Genomic DNA, 10,296 nt, shown 5'->3' on the forward strand with positions numbered 1-10,296 from the left:
AACCAATTCATGAATCACCAAAGTGATCTGAGTCGTGTTAATTGAGGATTCTTTGGACCGTATTAAGATTCATAATTATGATTGTGTGTGAATTTATGAAACATTGATTCTACCCAAAGGTAGGTCGTTGTGTTCCAAATTTACACAGGGTGTAATAGTAGATGTGTATTCCAGCCCATGAAGCATGTTCGTACTCAAAGGTACAGTGCTGAATTGCCTCTGGATTCATGATCTACTAGTTTCACCAACTGAAGTCAATTCCTTGGGAATTAAAGAGACTGAGCAATTATGAGTATTATCGTTTTCACCAAAGTGAAACGATAATGGCTCAACTATGCTTGTCTCAGAAAAGGTAAAAATAAAGGGTCTCACTTTTACTTTTTCAACATGAGTCTCGTTTGAGCAATAATAGTAACATCTTTTCATTTTTTTTCGTTCCTTTTATCAGGTTCCTTCCATATCGACGGTTCTAGTAGTATCTCTATCTTAGACGGATCGAATTTTTCTGATTGGAAAGAAATTGTGTTGTTCACTTTGGGCTATATGGATTTAGATCTGGCCCTTAGAATTGACGAACCTCCCACTCTTACAGAGTAGAGTACAGCTGATCAGAAGGTTGCCTCTGAGAAGTGGGAGCGCTCGAACAGACTTAGCCTGTTGCTTTTGCAATCTCGGGTGGCTAAGAACATTCGAGGCGCAATTCCTCACTGTAGGACTGTGAAGGAATTTCTGGGAGCCATTGAGGCTCTGTTCGTCACTTCTAATAAGGCAAGGGCTAGTACCCTCATGTCCAAATTAGTGTCTATGAAATATGCTGGTGATAGTCACATCCGACAGCACATTTTGGAAATGAGGAATATTGTGACTCAACTGAATGACATGAAGTTCGCCATCTCTGACTCATTTTTAGTCCATCTGATCTTAACCTCGTTACCTACTAAGTATGGACCCTTTAAAATCTCCTACAACACACATAATGATGAGTGGTCTTTTAATGACCTCTTAAGTAAGTGTGTTGAGGAAGAGGAGAGATTGAAGGGTGAGAGGGTGCCAAGTGCACATATGGCCTCTCATAAGGATAAACAGAGGTCGAGGCCAAAGAAAAGCTCCTTCAAAAAGAAGAATCAGAAGAGAGCCACTGGGGAGAGCTCAAACTCTCAGGCGAAAGCCAAATCCCAGTTTAGTGGCCCTTCTATAAAGTGTTTCTTCTGCAAAAAGAAAGGGCATAAGAAGGTGGATTGTTTGAAGTTCAAGAAGTGGCTCGAAAATAAAGGTAATAAGTCATTCGTTTCTCATGAGTGCAATCTAATTCATGTTCCATTGCATAGTTGGTGGATTGATTCTGATGTCACGGTGCACATTGCCAACTCTTTGCAGGCATTTCTGAACAAAAGGGAACCAACGGAGCATGAAAGAAGCATCTTCTCAGGAAATAAGATGCGTTCACATGTCAAGAGCGTTGGGACCTGCAGAATTGTGTTGGAGTCGGGATTTATGTTGGATTTGGTCGATACATTTTATCTTTCATCTTATAGTCGGAGCCTAATTTCAATTTCAAAACTTGATAAGTTTGATTTTGTGTTTAAATTTGAAAAATCTGAACTTATTATTATGAAAAATTCAATGAATATAGGTTCTGCATATATGTGTGATGGTTTGTATCGATTAAGAACCAAACTCCAAATTCAGGAATCCCACTCCATTGAGAACACAATGATTGGCAATAAACGTGGTCTAAAGGATGATCAATCCTATTTGCTTTGGCATCGGAGATTAGGACATATCTCAAAAGAGAGAGTCCAAAGACTCGTAAAAGAGGGAATTCTTGGATCCCTTGATTTTACAAATATACAGCCATGTGTTGACTGCATAAAGGCCAAGCAGTCTAACACATATAAGAAAGATGCCAAACGCAGCAATGAAAAGTTAGAAATAGTGCATACGGATGTCTGCGGCCCTTGTTCACCGTGTTATACGGGTGAAAAGTATTTTGTCACCTTTATAGACGATTACTCACGGTATATGTATCTCTACTTATTATCTGAAAAATCTGAAGTCTTTCAAGTTTTTAAGGACTTCAAGAAAGAAGTAGAGAAACAAACCGATGAAGTTATTAAGGTTGTCAAGTCAGATAGAGGTGGCGAATATCATGGTCGTTTCACTGAGATGGGACAAAAGGAAGGTCCATTAGCGCGGTTTCTAAAAGAGGAAGGCATTGTACCTCAGTATACCATGCCTGGTAGTGCTTATCAGAATGGTGTAGCTGAGAGGAGAAACCGTACTTTTAAAGAAATGGTTCGAGCGATGTTGAATCACTCAAACCTTCCTTTAACCTTGTGGGGTGAAGCTCTTAGGACTGCAGTGCATATTTTGAATAATGTTCCTACGAAGGCTGTTCAAAAGACTCCTTACGAGTTATGGACAGGTAGAAAACCTTCTTTGTCATATATGCACATATGGGGATGTCCAGCAGAAGCTAAATTGTATAACCTACATATAAAAGCTTTTGATCATAGAACAACTAGTGGTTTCTTCATTGGTTATCCAGAAAGATCGAAAGGCTTTAGGTTTTATTGTCCATCTCATACACCACAGATAGTGGAAACAGATAAAGCAAGATTTCTTGAAAATGGTTCTGTTGGGATAGATGCATCTCAAAATATTAATTTTGAGGAAATGCAGGATTCAGGTTTATCACCTGCTAAGGATAATGACCCGACTTTCTCTATCATTGTTCCTTCGAGTAATGTAAGAGAAAGTCCAGTCAATGAACATCAATCCCAATTAGATCCGGTTGTTGATGAGGATATACTACAACAACAGGATACAGAGGCTCATTTTGAACCATCTGTAGCACCTGTATGGAGGTCCACCAGAATTAGGAAATATGTTATCCATCTGGACTATGTGGTGTATTTACAAGAGTCAAATGATTTCATAGACATTAATGAAGATCCCTTCACATTTGCAGAAGCCATTGAAAGTGAAAGATCAACACATTGGATCAATGCCATGAAAGAAGAACTTGACTATATGGCAAAGAACCAAGTGTGGGATCTTGTACCTCGACCTGATGGAGTTAGACCTGTTGGTTGTAAATGGGTTTACAAAACCAAAACAGACTCTAAAGGTCATGTGGAGAGGTACAAGGCTAGGCTTGTTGCAAAAGGTTTCACACAGATAGAGGGCATTGATTATAATGAGACTTTTTCTCTTGTCTCAACTAAAGATTCATTAAGAATAATCATGGCCCTCGTAGCTCATTTTGATTTAGAGCTGCATCAGATGGATGTGAAAACCGCCTTCCTGGATGGGGATCTGAATGAGGAGGTATACATGCAACAACCTCCTGGTTTCAGTATAGATGACTCAAATAACTTAGTTTGTAAATTGAATAAGTCAATTTATGGACTTAAACAGGCCTCCCACCAGTGGTATAAGAAGTTCAATCAGGTAATAATGAACTTTGGATTCACTGAAAACATTGTTGATCAGTGTATTTACATTAAGACTAGTGGGAGTAAGTTCATAATTTTGGTTTTATATGTTGACGATATTCTTCTTGTAACTAATGATTTGAGTCTTTTACATGAAACAAAAGACTTTCTTTCCTCTCATTTCGATATGAAAGACATGGGTGAGGCCACTTATGTCGTTGGAATCGAGATCCGTCGTAACAGAACTAAGGGTGTCCTTGGCCTATCTCAGAAATCCTATATCCTTAAGGTTCTTAAAAGATATGGGATGGAGAATTGTTCTCCTAGTTCGGCACCTATAGTGAAAGGGGATAAATTGAGCTTGAAGGACTGTCCTCAGAATGATATTGCGAAGGCTCAGATGGATGTTGTCCCATATGCTTCAGCAGTTGGGAGTTTACAGTATGCGCAGACCTGCACTCGACCTGATATAGCATTTGTTGTAGGAATGCTTGGTAGATATCAGTCAAATCCAGGCATTGCGCACTGGAAGGCAGCGAAGAAGGTCATGCGCTATTTACAAGGAACGAAAGACTATATGTTGACCTACAGGAAAGCTGACCACCTAGAGGTCGTTGGATACTCTGATGCGGACTTAGGGGGGTGTATTGACAGTAGAAAATCCACTACTGGATACATTTTCCTTCTAGCGGGTGGAGTTGTCTCATGGAGAAGCGGAAAACAGTCTACCACTGTTGCTCATACCATGGAGGCGGAATTTATTGCTCTATACGAGACTTCGTCACAGGCCATTTGGATAAGGAACTTCATTATGGGTCTTGGTATAGTGGACTCTATTGAGAGACCACTAAAGATCTTTTGTGATAATGAAGCAGCCGTGTCCTTTTCAAACAACAACAAGAGCTCAATATCGTGTCGACACATGGAGTTAAAATATTTTGTTGTTAAAGAAATGACTGAGAATCATCTAGTATGTATTGATACAATTGGGACGAAGGAAATGACTGTGGATCCCTTTACTAAAGGGCTAGCACCGGGATTGTATTCCCAACATGTAAAGGGGATGGGTCTTTTTTATTCCTTCTGATGTATGACAATACATTATGTAATCACATTTGTGTTTATGTTTTGATTCTCAAAGGTTTTGAATTATTGTTGATTTTGCATAAAGAATCTCTCATATGGGTTAGAGAGAATAGCAGAATAACAATATTAAAGGACCAATAGAATAGGTGAGAGACCAACCTATTCATAAAGGTAATTTCTTTACATGCCTAAGCACTGAAGGTGAATTGTAGTGTAGTACAAGAAAATATGACATTTCATAAAGGGGTGTTCATATCCTTGACTCATACGATTCATCCTTGTGATAAAGGGTGGCATGTGAACCCACATGAAGAATTAAATCGAGATAACGGTATACACCTCGATTTGGTACACTTTTGGTGTCAATGGGTCAAGTGGGAGAATGTTGGACATTATGGGTTACGGGTCCAACCCGCAGTCTGACCCGGTTTGACACCATGTTAGTGGGTCACGTAAGTGACTGGATGATGGAGGTAGTGGGTGGGAGTTACGTGAATGTGGAGAGACCACATTCACGTAACTGCCCAATTCTCCATTATATAAAGTGGTTTTGGGGTTACGAAAATGATGAGATTTCGTAACAATTCCCTGCCAAATATTGTTCTGCATACAGGAGCAGCAGAACGGGTCCTGCTCACCGTCGACATTAGGCCTGGGCTCATTGTGGGCGTCGACCGGCTGAGGAGAACGTCGAATCACCTACACAATCAATGGCGAATTCATGTCTATTTGTTTTCACAGGGTTTTCGCCCAACATTTTCATCTCACAAAATCGGATTGGATTCCAACCTGCTATTCTCGATGGGATATTCAGTTTTAACGTGAGTGTTGTTCACGTTATCCTCAGCGACGAGCATCTTACCATTTGCAGAAACGATTTTAGAGGCAATAGGGGTGTCAGCATCGTTGATGTTGCCATTTTCTTCTCTGATTTCGAAATTCACAGATGAAGGTCGACTCTCCATGGATTCTGCTTGACTGGTTGCCTTCACCAAGTTTCTTTTACTGTTTTATGATAACACTGTTCACAGATGAAGGTCGACTCCCCATGGATTCTGCTTGACTGGTTGCCTTCACCAAGTTTCTTTTACTGTTTTATGATAACAGCAGCATTTTTGGGAAGATGGGTAAGCTTTCCACTTTCGTGAATAATCTTACTATCATCCTTATTCAGGCAGCCATTGATAAACCTACATAACAGGGGTTTCCATTGTTGCGTTTACTGTGATTCCATGATCCCACGACCTTGCTGTTGTTACCATTTTGGTATTTCCCGTGATTCCAAGGTCTGACGCTGGTGGCCATGCTGCTGCCATTATCGAGCACACCATCCACGCTGCTGGCCATGGTGCTTGCCAATAGTTCTGCTGAGGTTGCCATTGTCATACTTACCAGATCCTCTGTTGCAGTTGCCATTTCCATCGTTGAGATGATGGGCCTGCCAGCATTAAGCTCATTATCGAGCTTTCTAATTTCAAGAGGAATAAGTACCAAGATTCTCTCCCACAAATCTCATTCTTTGAACGCTTCTTATTTTTCAGCAATAATTCATTCATCCCATGAATTTGTTCCGGCCTACGATCACAAATATGTAAGAACGTACAATCATAGTCACAAATCTCGTTCTCAGAAAATGTCTGCAAGAGAAATATCATGATATTTAAGAAATGCTAGTTTTTTTTTTTTAAAGATTCATGGGAAAATGTCCGTTTATAAATATATAGTCACTAGAATATGAGAATCATCCGATTTTGTTAAGGCTTTAAAATCAATGGCTCGTAATCTTCATAAATATTTAAGCATTCAAAAATCACATTTTTTCAAAAATAGACGATCCAATGGTTGATTCCTAGCAAATTTACCATGCCAAGTACATCCACATGGTTGGATTTGTAAGAAAAGTGTTGAAAATGCCCATATTTCTAGTGAATATATATATATATATATAACTGAAAATATGGGCATTTTCAACGCTTTTGTGCTTGGCATGATGAATTTGCTAGAAATCAACCATTGGATAGTGTATTTTAGATGAAAATATATAATTTTTGAATGCTTAAATATTTATGAAAAATATGAGCCATTGATTTTAAAGCATTAAAAAAATCTCATTTATGCATTAAAATAGGATGATTCATGAGTGTGTTCTTATGAAACCAAACATGTAGGTCACATCCGTACAGTTGGATTCAAGAGAAAAGAAAAAGAAATTCATAAAAATTGGAGTTCACACATTAGTTCCTATATTTACAGTTCTTATATATATATATATATATATATATATATATATATATATATATATATATATATATATATATGATCTAAAAATTTATTGTGCTAGTATTGGGTTAAAATTAATGCAATATTTTCAAAACAGATTATATTTTAAAAATAACATGTTTTCTGGTATGTCGGCCTTTGAAAATCACGACATTTTCGAAAAGTTGATGATATTTGTGACTATGTTTTGCAATGGCGTGCCAAAATAGTAAAAAAAAAAAACAATAAAACAAAAACATTTTATTTGAGGGTCACGTGTAGTCCTCTTCCATGGCATCCAAGCAAAATATACGCATGCGCCCCTAGGGTTCGCAAAAGATTGGATCTCTGAACTGGATTCAACCCACGTTGTCAGACCCTGACGATGTGAATATCAGAATCTGAACTGCATTCAAGCAAGTAAATGCTCTCATAACCAGCCCGAGGATGTCTCTAGCTAACTAGGGATGCAAAGGGGTCGGATCCAGAACAGCTAAATACATGAACAGTCAAAAAATTGCAAAAAGTCCATCCTGGATCCGACCCTTTTGCATTCCTATCTCTAACCTTACCCGTTTTACCTGTTTCACATGGAAATCAATATATTTGACAGTTTCCATTGTATCCAGCAGCACAGAGTGTCACTTCATGTCCCAATCTGGAATTCTACCATGAAATCCGAGTCAGGTGTAGCTCATATCAAATGTGGGGTTCAATATTGACCCAATTCATATCCAGCCCATTTGCATCTCACCGAACCAACAAACATAAAAACAAAAATGAATAACTAAACTAAAACAAGATTGCTGGGAAGTTAGTTTAGAAAAAAGGTTTCCCCACATTTCTGCAGCCACTTGCTCCATTGATCACCTCAACCTTCAACCTGGTGTAAACCCACGGTGAGCCCCCCAACCCCCCCCCCCCCCAATCAGGCAGTCAAGAAAAAACAACTAAAATTAATGCATTCATCTCTCCCTTGTCTGTATCTCTACAATGAATATATATAGCCAACAATAAAAAAAAACCTAATCCTACTACGGATCTGAGATAGATCTAAAACCCAATCAAACAAAACCCTAAACTAAGATCCAAACTAAATAATTACAATAAAACTAAATAATGAAAAAGATCTGAATGAACCCCGTAGACCTGATATTGACTCGCTCCCCCTCCTGCATTACCCGCCTAGCTGCCAAGTCTTCAAACCCCTTGGGGCTGCTCTATGACCTTCACGTTTACGTTTGATGATTCTTGCATCATCCACCAACCAAAGACTATTTAAATTAGATATATTGGCTATTATCCCAAAGCAGGTTATATGTCCCCCCCCCCGAACAGGGCAGTTAGCTACATCTCATGTTCGGGGGTTCCAAAGAGCACCACGTATGTAAGCATGTGTGTCTCGTATCCCCATGTTTGTCAGCATTAATTAGCATTGGAGTTTGATGCGATTGCAAAGACTTAAGTACCCTCTCCTCCATTGGTGGCAAAAAAAATGACGATTCTTGAAAAGGAGTGGTTGTAAAGACTTAAGTGCCCCGAAGATGATTATTTAAGACCCAGTCTCTGCACTGCAGGATTATCTGAGAAAGAAATCTCCCATGGAGGAGGCCATGAACATCAACTCTCTCTCTCCCTTCTCTTTCTGCTTCTATGCACATCCAACAGAAGATCTTACATTGCTCCATCAAGCACCGGCTGACCTGCACATTGACTGTTTTGCAGTCTGATTCAAAGTTTTTACCCTTACAGGAGGAGGGTTTGGGGGCTCCTCCTAGCGTGGGTAGCATCATTCAACTAAATGAGTTGTAGATCCTGATTCAGAGTTTTTACCCTTACAGGAGGAGGGTTTGGGGGCTCCTCCCAGCGTGGGTAGCATCATTCAACTAAATGAGTTGTAGATCCTGATTCAGAGTTTTTACCCTTACAGGAGGAGGGTTTGGGGGCTCCTCTCAGCGTGGGCAGCATCATTCAACTTGATTTGTTGTGGAGCCTGATTCAGAGTTTTTGCCCTTACAGGAGAGGGGTCTGGGGGGGCTCCTCCCAACGTGGGTAGCATCATTCAACGTAAAGATTTGTGGAGTCTGATTCAGAGTTTTTACCCTTACAGAAAGGGGGGTCTGAGGGCTCCTCCCAGCGTTGGTCGCATCATTCAACTTGATGAGTTGTGGAGTTTGATTCAGAGTTTTTGCCCTTATAGGAGGAGGGGGGCTCCTCCCAGCGTGGATAGCATCGTTCAACTTGATTCATTGTGGAGCTTGATTTAGAGTTTTTGCCCTTATAGGAGAAGGGTTTGGGGGTTCCTCCCAGCGTGGGTAGCATCGTTCAACTTGATTCGTTGTGGAGCCTGATTTAGAGTTTTTGCCCTTACAAGAGGGGGGTCCGAGGGCTCCCCCGGCACGGGTCCCGGGTGTCGTGGTCAAAAAATGCACAGGGTATCGTGGTGAGAAAGACATATTTTTGTTCCAAGCAAGGATGGAAGAAATCAATGAAAAATCCAACAAGGAGCATGCCAGAATCAAGATGTGGATGTCAAGCGAGAATGGTGTTGTGCAACTCAAATAACACAAAAATAATAGGGGTCTGGTTTTTAGTTAAAATGAGGAATGAAATGACAATAGAAATTGCTGAAAATTTACAAAAATAAACTAAACTCAATAACAAAGACACCACTTTTTACGGATTTGGAATATGACCTTCGGTTAGGGAGATATGGCCCTGACAAGTTTGTCCTAATTCGAGTAGCGATTTACAGCGATTTGCTTACTGAATAACACTACAAATCGCTATAGTGATTTGCGGAAGACACTACAAATCGCTATAGCGATTTGCGGAAGACACTACAAATCCCTATAGCGATTTACGAAAGACACTACACCTATAGCGATTTACGAAAGACACTACAAATCGCTATAGCGATTTGCGATTTGTAGTGTCTTCCGCAAATCACTATAGCATTTCGTTGGAGCCCCCGGACCCCCCTCCTGTAAGGGCAAAAAACTCTAAATCAGGCACAGAAGCAGAGAGAGAAGGGAGATAGAGTGAGAGGGTTGATGTTCATGGCTTTCTCCAGGGGGAACTCTTTACCTCCCTTGATTTCTTCTCTAGAGAGAGAGAGGGTTTTACGTTGAAGGAAGAAGAAGAAGATGGCGATGGAGTAATGTAGGATCGTCTGTTGGATGTGCACAGAAGTAGAGAGAGAAGAGAAAGAGAGTGAGAGGGTTGATGTTCATGGCCTTCTTCAGGGAGAACTCTTTGCCTCCCTTGATTTCTTCTCTAGAGAGAGAGAGAGAGAGGGCTTTACAGTGTTTTATGGAGAAAGAAGAAGAAGACTTTGAAGAGTCAACATCATCCTCGACTTTCTGGATGGAGGACATGTTTGTCCTTTTTTTGAACTGAAAAAGAAGAAGAAGACTTTGAAGAGTCAACATCATCCTCGACTTTCTGGATGGACGACATGTTTGTCCTTTTTTTGAACGGAGAAAGAAGAAGAAGACTTTGAAGAGTCAACATC

Source organism: Nuphar pumila, chromosome 6, assembly GCF_984573655.1.
Source record: "Nuphar pumila chromosome 6, dmNupPumi1.hap1.1, whole genome shotgun sequence".
NCBI lineage: Eukaryota > Viridiplantae > Streptophyta > Magnoliopsida > Nymphaeales > Nymphaeaceae > Nuphar > Nuphar pumila.